This window comes from Vicugna pacos, chromosome 11 (genome assembly GCF_048564905.1).
Source record: "Vicugna pacos chromosome 11, VicPac4, whole genome shotgun sequence".
In the NCBI taxonomy this organism is placed as follows: Eukaryota; Metazoa; Chordata; class Mammalia; order Artiodactyla; family Camelidae; genus Vicugna; species Vicugna pacos.
In genome coordinates this window covers 9,469,677-9,482,687 of record NC_132997.1, presented here as the reverse complement: position 1 = coordinate 9,482,687, position 13,011 = coordinate 9,469,677, and the positions used below count along the sequence as shown (strand labels likewise).

At 47.8% G+C, this 13,011-nt stretch overlaps 1 pseudogene; it reads left to right on the top strand.

The window, feature by feature from the left end:
* Window positions 1–1,377: 1,377 nt before the first annotated feature.
* On the top strand, window positions 1,378–11,779 carry LOC140699542 (putative serine protease 47; annotated as a pseudogene).
* The last annotated feature ends 1,232 nt before the right edge of the window (window positions 11,780–13,011 follow it).

Here is a 13,011-nt window from a genome sequence, read left to right as displayed (position 1 = left end):
TCAGACTGGCTTCTTTCATTTAGTAGTATGTCTTTTAAGTTTCTTACATGTCTTCCATGGCTTGATAGCTCATTTCTTTTTCTTCTTCTTTTATTTTTTTACTGCACATATATTTTTAAATTTACATGTATGTACTGTTCAGTGTTTCTAAGAATGTTTAGAGCTTTAGCTTTTTAAAATTACATAGTTATCAAAGGAATAAAGCCAACCACAAAACAAGAATTAATTCAAAAAGATACATAAACTCTGCTATTAACAGCAACATTATTTATAATTGCCCAGATATGGAAGCCTCCTTAGTGTACACCAATATTTAAATAGATAATAAAGATGCAGCATATACATACATATGTAATGGAATAAATCTCACCCATGAGAAAGAAGGATATTTGCCATTTGTGGTCCTTCATTCTCTTTTTTTAATTTCAATAACCAGAATTTTACAACCAGCAGAAACATTTACATTACATTGAAAACATCAAAATACCTAGAAATAAACTTAACCAAGGGGGTTACCTATACTCCGAAAACCAAAATGACACAAGGAATGGAAAGAATTCTTGTGCTTTGGATTGGAAGAATAAACACTCCAAAATGGCCACACTACCCAAATCAATCCACAAATCCTATGCAACCCCCATCAAAATACTCACAACATTCCTCACAGAACTAGAAAAAATAATTCCAGATTTTTTAAGGAAACACAAAATCCCTGAACAGCCAAAGCAATCTTTTCTAGGTCTTTTTATTTTTTAATCTTTCTTCTTTTTGTTCTCTTTTCTTATTTGATGACTAGAGAAGTTCCTTTAGTATTTGTTATTAAGCTGCTTTGGTGGTGCTGAAATGTTTTAGCTCTTGTTCATCTGTGAAGCTTTTGATTTCACCATCAATGTACACTTTAAACTTTAAGAAATGAAAGAGATGAAGAATGGACTTTAGTTGATACTAATGTGTCACTATTGACTCACCAGTAGTGACAAATGAGCCATACAAATACAAGATCTTAATATTACGTGAAACTGATTGAGGGGGTTATGGGAACTCTGCATTGTCTTTGCAACTTTTTCACAAATCTAAAGCTACTCTAAAATACAAAACTTCTTTAAATAAAAATAAAGAAATAAAAATGTACTGAAAATCATTGAATTGTCCCTTGTAATAAGTGAACTTCATGGTATATAAATCACACCTCAACAGAGCTGTTTAAACAGTTAATAAGGCCAGAATGGGAGCAGGGCTGGGCTTGGGCAGGGTCAGGGAAGGGTCAGAGCCCAGGCTTAGGGGCCAGACTCAAGGCTGGTTAAGACCAGGATCAGGCCAGGGTCAGGCAGGTGTTAATTGGGGATCAGGCAGGGGTCAGCAAGCTTGATAATGGGCATGAGGGTGTGGATCTTTGAAGTCCAAAGCCAGCCTGTGGCCCTCCTCTGGATGCTGCTGCTTCCCCCAGCCACCCTGGAGCTGTGGGGGTCCTCCAACAGGGACCTGGCCACCCCTGGTCAGGCTCCAGGTGTGAAGAGGCCAGTGAAGAGTGGTGCACTGACTCCTGATGGGCAGTGGTTGGCTCCTGGAGCCTCAGGTGCAACTGGGGCCTCAGGGCGGAGTTGAGACCGGTTACACAAGAGGGCCTCAGTGGGATGCGCTGTGACCAGGGCCTGGGTGACCTGAGTCACTGTATCTCATCTCCTCTCTGTCCTTGCCTCCAAACAGGCAGCCCAGAGATCACCTCAACACAGGTGGGTCACAGGCCCCCACCGTGGTGCCTCTGGGAGGGAACTGCCCCAGGACTTATGTGGGGCTCTGGAATGGGTCAGGTAGCAGGGTCTGGCCCTGAGGCTGGGAGGCTGGCTGGAGGAAAGCACCAGGACTGCTGAATAAGTGGCCCTTAGTCTGGGGCCCAGGGGTCTCACTTCCCTCCCTGAGGCCCTGGGAGCACAAGCTCTAGACCGGGATGCCCACTCTCAGGGGGCCTAGGCACACCCCTGCCCTCCAAGTGTGAGTCCTAGAACAAGGGCTGTCTTCATTAGCCCGCTCCCTCTTTTAGAAATGGAGGGTCCTGAGTCAGAGAGGGGGAGTGACTTTCCTGAGGTCACACAGCACCACACACTTCTGCCTATGAACTTATTTCCCTGAGATACTGGGATGAAGTGGAGGGGGCAGAAGCACTTAGCAACCATGACCTTGAGCAAGTAATATTGGCAACCTCTGAGGCCTGCAGTTTTTGGATCTGCAGAGTAGGCACTGAGGTGTGCTAAGTGAGGGAAGTAATGGCTGTGATGGCCCAGCCCTTCACAGGCTCATGCAGGGATATCCGTCACCATGGAGATGCTGCAGTGTCAGCTGCTGTGGCTGCCCTTGGTCCCCCTGCTCCACCCACCAGACCACTGTGGCCTCATCTCCAAAGGCCTTGCTCAGTTGTCCTCTGCTGTCCAGTTCTCAGTGGCACCCTGTCATTTTGGCTAGGCCTCTGGTTGCTTGGCCTTGGTTTTCCTATCTATGAAGTGGACAGGCCCTCCCTAGTAGTGGCATCTGAGGTACTACCAGTGTCTCTGTCATAGGAGGCAGGGGTGTCTCCACAGTGTGCGGGAAACCCAAGGTGATAGGGAATATCTATGGTGGCCTGGATGTGGTGGTGGGCCAGTGGCCATGGCAAGCCAGCCTGCTATGCCAAGGCTCGCATGTCTGTGGAGCCACCCTCATCAACTCCCACTGGCTGGTTTCTGCTGCCCACTGCTTTCTCAAGTGAGTCCTCCCTCCTAGGGTGCCAGCAGAGGTGCTGGCAGGGGAGGGGCTTGCAGGGGAAGGGGAGAACAGCGGTGATGGGCATCCCACAACAGTCTTCTGGGCTTTTCTCTGGGGCAGTCTGTGGTTTTCAAATGCATGTAATCCCTGCCTTTGACCTGTGTACCCTCCACCTGGACTATCCTCCCCACTCACCTGTCTGATCCTCCTCATGCTCTGCCTTCAGCCCTTGTACCTGTCCCCCAACACAGATACACCCCAGGAAACTGATAGTGTTGGTCTTGGCTGCCATGAGGTGTGGACCAACCTCAGACCACAGCTTCTTCTCAGTGTCCCCACATTCCTGGGTATCAGACTCTAGGCAGGAAGTTGGAACTGTGTGTATGGCCAGCAGCTGGGCCATTCTTCTTCTTACTTGTGCAAAACTGAGTTCCCAGAAGGAGCTGTGGTCACTGGTGTGAATTGGGGGAACCCTGCTGCCAGGTTACATAAATGGGAGATAGGGCTCCCTGGGAGAGTGACACAGCTGCTCAGGTGTCTAACTTACTGTTCATCCTGGGCCTGGCTCAGTGTCCAGCTTCTGAACAGATGAAGAGGGTTCTCCAGGGAGCAGGGGCATCACAGCCCAGGTCCAGGAGCTGGAGCTTTGAGAACCTAGAGTCCTGCCAATACCTACTTTGTACCACACTCCATGCATGCTCCTCTGTGGCATTAAGGGTGGCAAGCCCCCACCTCACCATGACTCCATCCTGCCAGAAGAGAAAGCCCAACATGGGTGAGAAGGGCAGACCACATGGTGGTGGGAGGTCACGAGAAGCTCTGTGCTCCAGTTGGTGTGGAGAGGGAGGGGCTTGCTGGAGGGGAGCAAGGGGGAGGGTGTCTGGATGGATGAGCTATGCATGCAACCTCAGGGAGGTGGGATGTTTCACCACTTGTATTCAGGGAACAAGGCAAGGTCCCATTTCCTGTGCTCATTTGCTCATTTAACAAATCTGTTCTAAGTGCTTATAACGTGTGGACAAGCAGCCCTTGGACAGGAAGATGTTTAAAGAAAGGAGGGGTCAGGAAAAGTGTGGTGCCAGAAGGGGGGATGTAGGGAGCCTTCAGAAGGTTGATGTTAGAGCTGGAATTGAACCAGAACTCCTTCTGTGTACAATCAAAAAGGCCTTCATTTGATGACTCCCCCTATTCCACCATCCAGCCCTAAGATTCAATGCTCCTCCAATTCTAGTGTGTGATGGGGAAGCCATATGCTGTGGTTGTAAGTAGAATATCAATTAGCCTCAAGAAAGAAGGGCTCCTTGTCATTGGAAATGGGGAGACAAAAGCTGCCTGGCATCATAGGGGGCAGAGGGGCGCAGAGGGTTGTGGGCAGTTAGATGAGGATGCAAAGAAAGAGAGATAGCCCACACTCAGATATGATGGTGAAAATACACCCTTCCTCCTCCAGAAAAATCTCACATCCTGGAGAACTACCGGGTTTTGTTTGGAAACACCCCAACTGTACTAGCACACCAGGCACACCCAGAATATATGCATGAGTTGGATTATCATGTACCCAGACTTTGACAAATTTCAACCTTTGGGAATGACATAGCCGTGTTGCAGCTGCTCTTTCCTGTGAATTTCACCTCCTATGTCATCCCCGCCTGCCTCCCAGCTGCTGACATGCAGCTACCCAGTAACACATCCTGCAATATCTGGCTGGGGGGTGTTCAATGAGGAAAGTAAGGGGGCATAGGAGAGGCTGAGGGGTAGATGAGGCAGGGAGGAGGAGAAAGGGAGGAGGACAGAGGAGTCCCCAGGCAAAGTGGCCACTGGTCCTTGGCTTGCCGTGCCTCATATCAAAAGGACTGGACTGATGTCCTAGTTGTGAAAGTGTGTGATTCTAAAGATTCAGTGTTCCCTAAGTCCAGATCTCTGAAAATTTGGAAATCTTTGACTTTTGGAATCAAGAATTGGGTTCTTGGTGTCTTTCTGACTATTGACTCTAAGGTTTTAATCAACCATGGATGTGAGTTGACTTGATTCAGCTCAGAAGTCTTGATTGGGGACTGGTTTGTTCCAGGCCACCGACACACTGATTTCCCGTTGCTATAGGAGGCTCTTGGGAAAAGTGGAGAGAAAGCACATTTATGACCTCTGACCTCTGAGCCTGCAGGATCAAGTTAGAATTATTATGACTTAAGAGTGTTTGACCTCCCTGAAGCCTGCTTTGCTCTTCTCCCAACCCAGGTCAGCTATCTACTTTGTAGGCTTATTAGGTGAACTGAATAATGCAGGAAAAATTTTGAGTGTTTTAAGATTGAAAAAGGAGAAATATAGGCAAAGACTTGTGAGCAAGAGTCTTTATTAAAGAGAGGACTGCTTATGGTTTGGGGAAATGCTTATGGTGCGTAATTAGGTGGGAAAAGCAAATATATTTGTAATTACTTGGTACAGTGTTTCTCAGCAGAGGTCTACAGGCATTTTGGATGGACCCTATCTTCACTGTGTAGGATGTGCCTGCTAGTGTGTCAGTAACTCTCCCTGTCATAGAAGAACCATGTCCCCAGTATTCCCATACCATACATACTCACACACACACAGAAATACTCACAGAAACACAACACACCACACCCATATCCACAAATACACACAGAGAGACTGCTTCCTCTTTGAGAACAGAGACCTTGTCTTTCTGGATTAAATATTTCAGTCTGTGCCCTGTACCTGGCACCTGGTAGGTGCTCTATTGCTGCACTTTGGTCCCATCGACCATCATTTCTTGCCAGCACCTCCAGACTGGTCTCCTAGCTCCACCCTGTGTGCTCTGCTTCAGTCTCCACACAGCTGAATGTTTGCTCTAGAGCAGGAGACATTCTGGTTCCCTGCTCACTACCCTCAGTGCCTTCTCATTTGTGCTTCAAAAAAAGTCCAGACTCCGTACCTTTGCTCTGAATAACATTGGCCCCCAATCCTCCCTACATATCTCCTACTGCATCCCTCACTCATGCCATCCCCACCACCAGGTCTCCTTCCTGCTTTGAATATGCTGCAGCCACCCCCACCTCGGGGCCTTCACCGTGGCTGGGATCCTAGCCTCACTTGCTCTGCTTGCTCATCTTGGTATGACTCATTTTTTACATGAACAATTCAGCTCCTCTTCTGAGGAGGTTTACTGGCTCACATGAGCTAAAATAGGCAACCCCTCATATCACATCTCCCTATTTCCTTTACACCATTTATTAGATCTAAAATAATGCTACTTATTCACTTCACTTACCCGATCTCCCTGAACTGAAAATGTTCTCCTGTGTCACTAGTGTCTAAAAAATACTTAACATGAGGACAGATTAATAAGTGAGTGATTGGATGAGAGGACGGATTGGGGAGGGGTAGGTGGGAAGATGAGTGAGGGTAAGGGAAGATGGGTGGGTGGGTATGTGGAAGGATAGTGGGTAGAGAGATGGAGTGAGTGGACATATCAGTAGATGGAGGGGAGAATGGAGAGATGGGCCAAAAGATGGGTGGTTGGTCAAATGGATGGAAGGGTGAGTGGATGAAGAGGACAAAAGGAAAGCTAGGAAGATAGATGGAGGGATTGGTGGGTGGAAAGAATGTTTAGTGATAGACAAATGGAGAATGGATAGGATGGTTTGTGAAAGGGTAAGTAGGCTGGTGGATGGTTGCTAAGCACCAGTGAAGGGTGTGTGTTGGTGGGATTTGTGGGAGAAAAGAGTTGTGGTCTGTTGCTATGAGAGAGGTAGAGGGAACTGGATGAGACCGGAAAAGTTTGAGAAACAGGAGAGGGCTCCTTAGGCAGAGGTACAAGAGTGAAACAGTGCTGAGAGCTCAGCTGTGCTGAGAAAACCCCACGCTCAGGGGTGAGTGGTGAGCAGTAAAGAATAGTGGGGAGAGTAGAGTGGCTTGTAGCTAAGCTGCAGCACACTTCTCTTACCTCCTCATACTCACGGTGCCTCTGCTCGAACCCTTCCATATCGAGGAGGGAAAGGTGGGCTTCAATGAGAACAAGGTCTGTAATATGTTATATGAACAAAGAGTTGGCAAAGGCAAGAACTACTCTGTGCATGAGGAGATGCTGTGTACTGGGGACTTCTCGACAGGAAAGGCCATCTGCCAAGTGTGTGAGACCATTTCTGTTCTTCCCTTGCCTGTTCTCAGGTCCTTACTGTTTTGCTGAGGGTGGAGGGTTGGGGGCTGTGTTGCCTCTACTCTCCTTCTGGAGAACTCCCAGGACTTCCTGTTTCCTCCCTCTATGTGTCTTCCCTGGGTTCCATCCCTTGGCAGTGTCCCCCAGGCTACCCCTTCCTAAGCTCTTTGCACCTGCGAGCATCTACTGGAAGGACCCTCAGACAGCATCTATTTTTGAGGCATATTTTAAATTTTTGATTGAAATATAACATACTTACAGAAGAGTATATTCATACTGTTTTCATAGGTGTGTAGTGGATGAATTTTCACACAGTGATGCAACATGTGAACAACACCCCAAGGCCCCATTCATGTCCCTTTCCTGCCACCAGCACTCAAGGAAAACCACCATCTTCACTTCCAACACCTTAGATTATGAATTTTCTGTAAGTATAATTTATTTCTGTTGTCAGTCTTTCATGGCTTCACATTATATGTGTGAGATTCTTCCCTCCTGTTGCCTGTGGTTATAGTTTGTTCATTCTCATTGCCTTACAGGAGTCTGTTGTAGGCACTGAGTTCTATGTCACTTCTGCTTTTGATCGGTATACTAGTAGTTTGCAAACTTTCTATTTCATTTCACTTCCAAATGTTTCATATTGCATTTCACAGAAGCCCATGAGGAGAACTGTTGGATTAAAAGATATGTGTATATTCAGCTCTGGCAGATATTACCAAACCTCTTGAAGTGGTTGCCACAGTGCCATTCATTCTAGCAGTGGATGAGAGTTTTTGTCCTCGTCAACACTTAACACTTTCTATCTTTTCTCATTTTGATCTTAATGTGGTTTTATCTTCATTTTCCTTATGACAAATTAAATATATTCTCATATATATATTTATTTTCATTGGATGTCTTCTTCTATAAAGTTTCCCTTCGATTTCTTTCCCCTCTCATTTTTCTCTTGGGTTGTCTGTCTTTTCCTTTAGGGGCTCTTGGTCTATTTGTATGCTTTTCCATATTCGAGATATGAGTCCACTTTTGCATATATGGATTGTGAAGTTCATGCCCCATGTTATAGGTGGGCAGACAGGCCTGGAGAGGGAAAGTGACAACCTAAACTAAGGCAGAGCAACCTGGGGCTCTGTGCTCAGAGTCCAAACCCACTGCATCCCCCTTGGGCCCAGCCTCCCAAGCTGACATCTTATCTTTTACACAGATGGCACCATGGAGTGGAGGGGAGAGTGTTAGGCTCCAGAGTTAGAGACACTGCCCTGCAATGTGTCCCTGCCCTGCAACTTCTGGTGGGCTTTTCACCTCCTGAGCCTGTGTCCTTTTTCACATTGTGGGATTCTGAGGTCTCCTTCATGGCATTGTTGAAAGGATGGTATAGTGGTTTGAATAGTGTCCCCTAAATCTGTATCCACTTGCAATCTCAGAATATGACCTTAATTGGAAATAGAGTCTTTGCAGATGTGACTAGATAAGAATCCCAAGATGACACCATTCTGAATTTACTGTGGGTCCTAAATCCAAAGACTTGTGTTCTTATAAGAGGGGGGATAGACACAGAGACACTCAATGTCTTGCTTCTGGCTTCCAGCACTTTGAGAGGATACATTTCTGTTGTTTGTAGTGCCACTCAGTTTGTGTTGATAAGCTGTGTCACTTCAGGAAACCCACACAGGAGGGATGAGATGCACCTGGCCTATGGGAGATCCTTGCTGACAGCAGTTTTTATGATGGCCCAGTGAGCTGCTGAGCCTGAGGAAGGAAGCTTGGCAACCTGCCCTGTTGTTGGGAGGTGGACCTAGGTTTCCTTTTTCCCAGGCCTAACCAATGGGTATGGACTTTCTGACTGTCTGGACTGGCCTGTCCTTCTCACAGAGTCAGCTGCACCCAGATATGAAACAAAGGGTTCAGCCCACTGCTTCCTGAATCCCCATCTGACTGTCACCCTAGACCCCACATCCAGCCTTGTCCTCCATCTGCCTTCCCCTTGCAGAGGTCATGCCAATGGAGCTCAGGGCTGGAGCCCTTGTCTGCTTGCCTGCCAGACATCCACAGTGCCCCTTGACCTCACTCATCCTCTAGATCTCCCCAGCTTGAGGACACCACTGAGCTAGATGCCTAGGAGTCCCAGCAGATGGCCCCTTCCAGCCTCCCTTAGCCTTTCAGTCACCCCAGGCTACCTGAGAGTTTCCATCTAGATTCATCTTCTACCACATCACCTGTTCTGGCCCCCATCCTCCAACCCAGGGCTCTCTTCTCTCCCCTAAATTGTCTCTCCTTCTGCACCGGGCACCCAGAAACAGGTCTGAGGAGAGAAGGACCACAGGGACACTCAGTACTCAAACTGTGGTGTAGGACAGACCTGGGTCCAGTAATTAATGTGTTGTTAACTGGGATTGTGGCCTTAGCTCAGTTTCCTCATCCATGAAATGGGGTCACTAACAGCCTCCACTTAATAAGGTTCCTATAAAAATTTGAATACTGTGCCTGGCACTCAGTAGGCACTTAACAAGTGTTGGCTTTCTTTGTCCTGGCCTGGTCTGCCCTCGCCTATCTTAATTGTACCTGTGTTGGGCCTGTCTTAGACAATTCTCTCACTTAAGGTATAATTCACTGGCCTGGCCTGACTCAAGACACACATGCACACAAGTTTATGCACACATATACACAGTTTTCTCTTTCTCTACAGTAGTGCAAACCACAGCTCACTTTGCATGGGATATATTCGTGTTGGGTTCCCTCTGCCTTCTGAGAGCTCTCTGTGGGCCAGGAGGCTGTTGGAGCCCTTCCCATCTCCATTTATCATAATATCAGCAACCACATGGCTCATGTGTGTGAATCCTTGAGGCCTGGAGTGGACAAGGACCAAGTCTTCCCCTGGCCTTGTGAAACTACGAGTGAGTACACTGTGGGGAGGGCCGGGGTACTCCAGGCAGGGACCACAGAGGGCAGGAGTGGAGAGGATGATGGGACATTCCCTATTTCCAAAAAGCCTCATGTATGACTTTCTTGGGGCTGCTGAGACCAATCCCCTCAAAGTGGGTTGCTAAAATGAGAGAAATTTATCACTTTAGGTTTCTGGTGGTCAAAAGCCTAAAATCAAGTTGCTGGCCAGGCACGTTCTTTCTGGAGGAGAATGTTTTCTTTTTTCTTCTGGCTTTTTAGAGGCTGCTCACTTTCCTTGGCTCATAGCCCCTTCCTCCTTCCTCAAAGCACATCACTCCAACCTCTGCTTCTGTCCTTACATCTCCTTATCTGTCTCTGGCCTCTCAACTCCCTCTTTCCTCATGAGGAACCTTGTGATTACCTTGGTCCCACACAGATAATCCAAGATAAGCTTCCTACTTCAAGATTCCCAACTCCACCACATCTGCAGAGTCTCTTTTGCCAGGTAAGGTGACATAACCACAGGTTCCAGAGATGAGGATGGGCATCTTTGAGGGTTATTTTTGGCTGGCCACACCATACACCCCTCTCTCTCCTTCAAGCTGCTGCTTCCCCCACCCCTCCCTCTCAACTAGAGCTTTTGCTCCTTATTTCACTGAGAACATCAAAGGAATCAATCAGGCTAGAGCCCATTCACCTTCCCAGCCCTACAGGTCCTCCCAGCATCCTCCATCTGGCTCATCCCTCTTCTCCTCATCTGCACTTACTGATCCCTCTGCTCCTGCATCAGAAAGTTAGGCTTTTTCCTGTTTAGAGTCTGAGCTCAGGAAATCTTTCTTCCTCCAAACTTCTTGTCCTGTCCCTTTCATGGCTAATTTCCACACACCACATCTAACAATGACAGGCTAGCTGGCTTATTGACAAAAGCACCATAAGGGAGGAGCCTTGTTATTTCACCCCTGTACACGAGGATGGAGGCTGCCCTGGATACTTGATGTGCATGTTGGACAGATGAGTGGAAAAGCAGCAAGCATGGCTGTGGCCCCTGCTCCACTACCCCTACATCCAAGGATGAGACCCTCCATTTTCCTGATGAAGTGAGAGGATTTTCAACCAGATGGTCCTGCCCTGACAGTATTTCAGGACTCCAGTAATTCCCAACAGCTTTCTGGGGAACCCCTCCTGCTTCCCAAGCAAAGCTGGCTGCTTCTGCCAGGCCTGGGTATGAGTATTTTCTGAGGATGCTCAACCAAGAATTTGAGAGAAAACCAAAGGCCTAAATTAATGAATGAAAAAAGGGGAGGACCCAAGTGGGCATATTCTGCTGCAGCTCAGGGTTTTGCAAGAACTGGGGTCTGTAGTGGCCTTACCTTACCAGGCTCCACTCAGACCAGTCGTCTTGGGCCTGTTGGGGCAGCTGTCCCTTCTCAGACTTTTCCTGGACCACCAAGACCTCCCTGGGAGCAAGAGTCTAGGTGTTGTAGATTTAGATCCATGACTGTCCTGAGGGTCACTCAGGAGTTTCCTAAAGCATGACTCCAGTGCCTGCCTTAATGACCTTGATCACAGAGGGAGACTGATGGTTGGACGTTCAAAGAAGCCCACTTGAGTTAGCCTGATGGCAGACACTCATGAGCCTGGCCTTGCTACCTGGTCTTCTCAGATTTGGGTAAGCTACACACACTAACTTCCTTCTCTTTCCTAGGGTGATTCTGGGGGGCCCCTTGTCTGTGACCTCACCAATGCCTGGGTTCTGGTGGGGCTGGCCAGCTGGGGCTTGGACTGCAAGTATCCCATCTACCCCAGTGCCTTCACCAGTGTCTCCTACTTCATTGACTGGATCGATGAGATCCAGACGCTCACATCTCTCCCTGATACCATGTCTGCTGCTCCTCAGACCCAGTTTCCATACCAACCTCTGCAATCTGCTGCTAACCTGGGCCTGACACAGGCTTTGTGACTCCACAGACCTGTCTTTTACTGCTGTTCATGTTCCAGGCCCCATGACAGGCCCTGTGGTGTCCTGCTAAGCCCCTCTGCTCTTTCCCTCTGCCTCAGACCCCAGTCTCCTTGCTGGAATTTTTCACCCCTTCCTTCCCCCAGCCCCATCAGCTTTCAGAAGTCCCTTCTTGGCTTAATAGTCCAACAGCTGCCACTCCCCAAACCAAGCCTGAAAAACCAAATAAAAACAAATGAAAGATTCATCCTGCTCCTGTCTTTGGGGCCTCCTACCCTTCTTGATCCTCAGCATTCTCCTCTTTCCTTGAGTTCTGTCATCTGGCTCCCTGGACAAAGAAACGGGACCTGGCAGAGAGGCTGTCCCAGGAGGAAACAGGGTTGAGGGTGCTGAAGCAGTCCAACTGGGGAGGGAGAAGGATGTTTTCACTTGCAGACTACACTCCTGACATGAGAGTGCACAGACCTTCAGAGGAAGTGTATTAGTCAGCTCCAGATGCTATAACAAGCACCATGGGCAATGTGGCTTAAACAACAGTAATTTATCAATTCATAGTTTTGGTTGGAGCCCAGAAGTCTGAGTTTAGGAAGTAGGCAGGTTTGATTCCCCTTGAGAACTCTCTCCTTAGCTTATAGACAGTCATCTTCTCCCTGTGTACTCACATCATCTTCCCCCTGTATGTTTCTGTGTACAAAATTTCCTTTTTTAAAATGACACCAGTCATATTGGATTAAGGCCCACCCAAGTGACCTCATTTTAACTCAATTATCTCTTTAAAAGCTGTATTCCAAATAAAGTCACATTCTGAGTTGCTGGGGGTTATGACTTCAATATATGGATTTTGAGGGGACACAGTTCAGCCCATAACAGACAGTAAGACATTTTGCCAGGTGACTACAATGCAGAGCAGTAAGAGTTTTCTCAAAGTAAAGAAACATTACTCCTGAGGTTTAGAGAAGGTAGGATCAACTTCCTTTGGAGGTAGAGGGAAGTTCCCAGGGTGCAGGAAATTGAGCTGGACTAGAGTACATGACCCAGCCTATGAGAAAGAGGATTCCACCCTACAGCATAGAGGGCTTTTGAATGTGAGGGGTCTAGGAGACTGAGTGGAAACAGACAGAGGAGGCCCAATTCCAGGCTGAGATCTGAGGTTCAGGCTGGCAGTCCTCAGACCTCTACTGCTGGAGTTAACTCCCAGCAGCATTCTCACCTGCCTCCATGGCCCTGCTCTCCCTTGTCTGAAGGGGCTCAACTCACTCTCCACCTTCCTGGCCTCCAAACA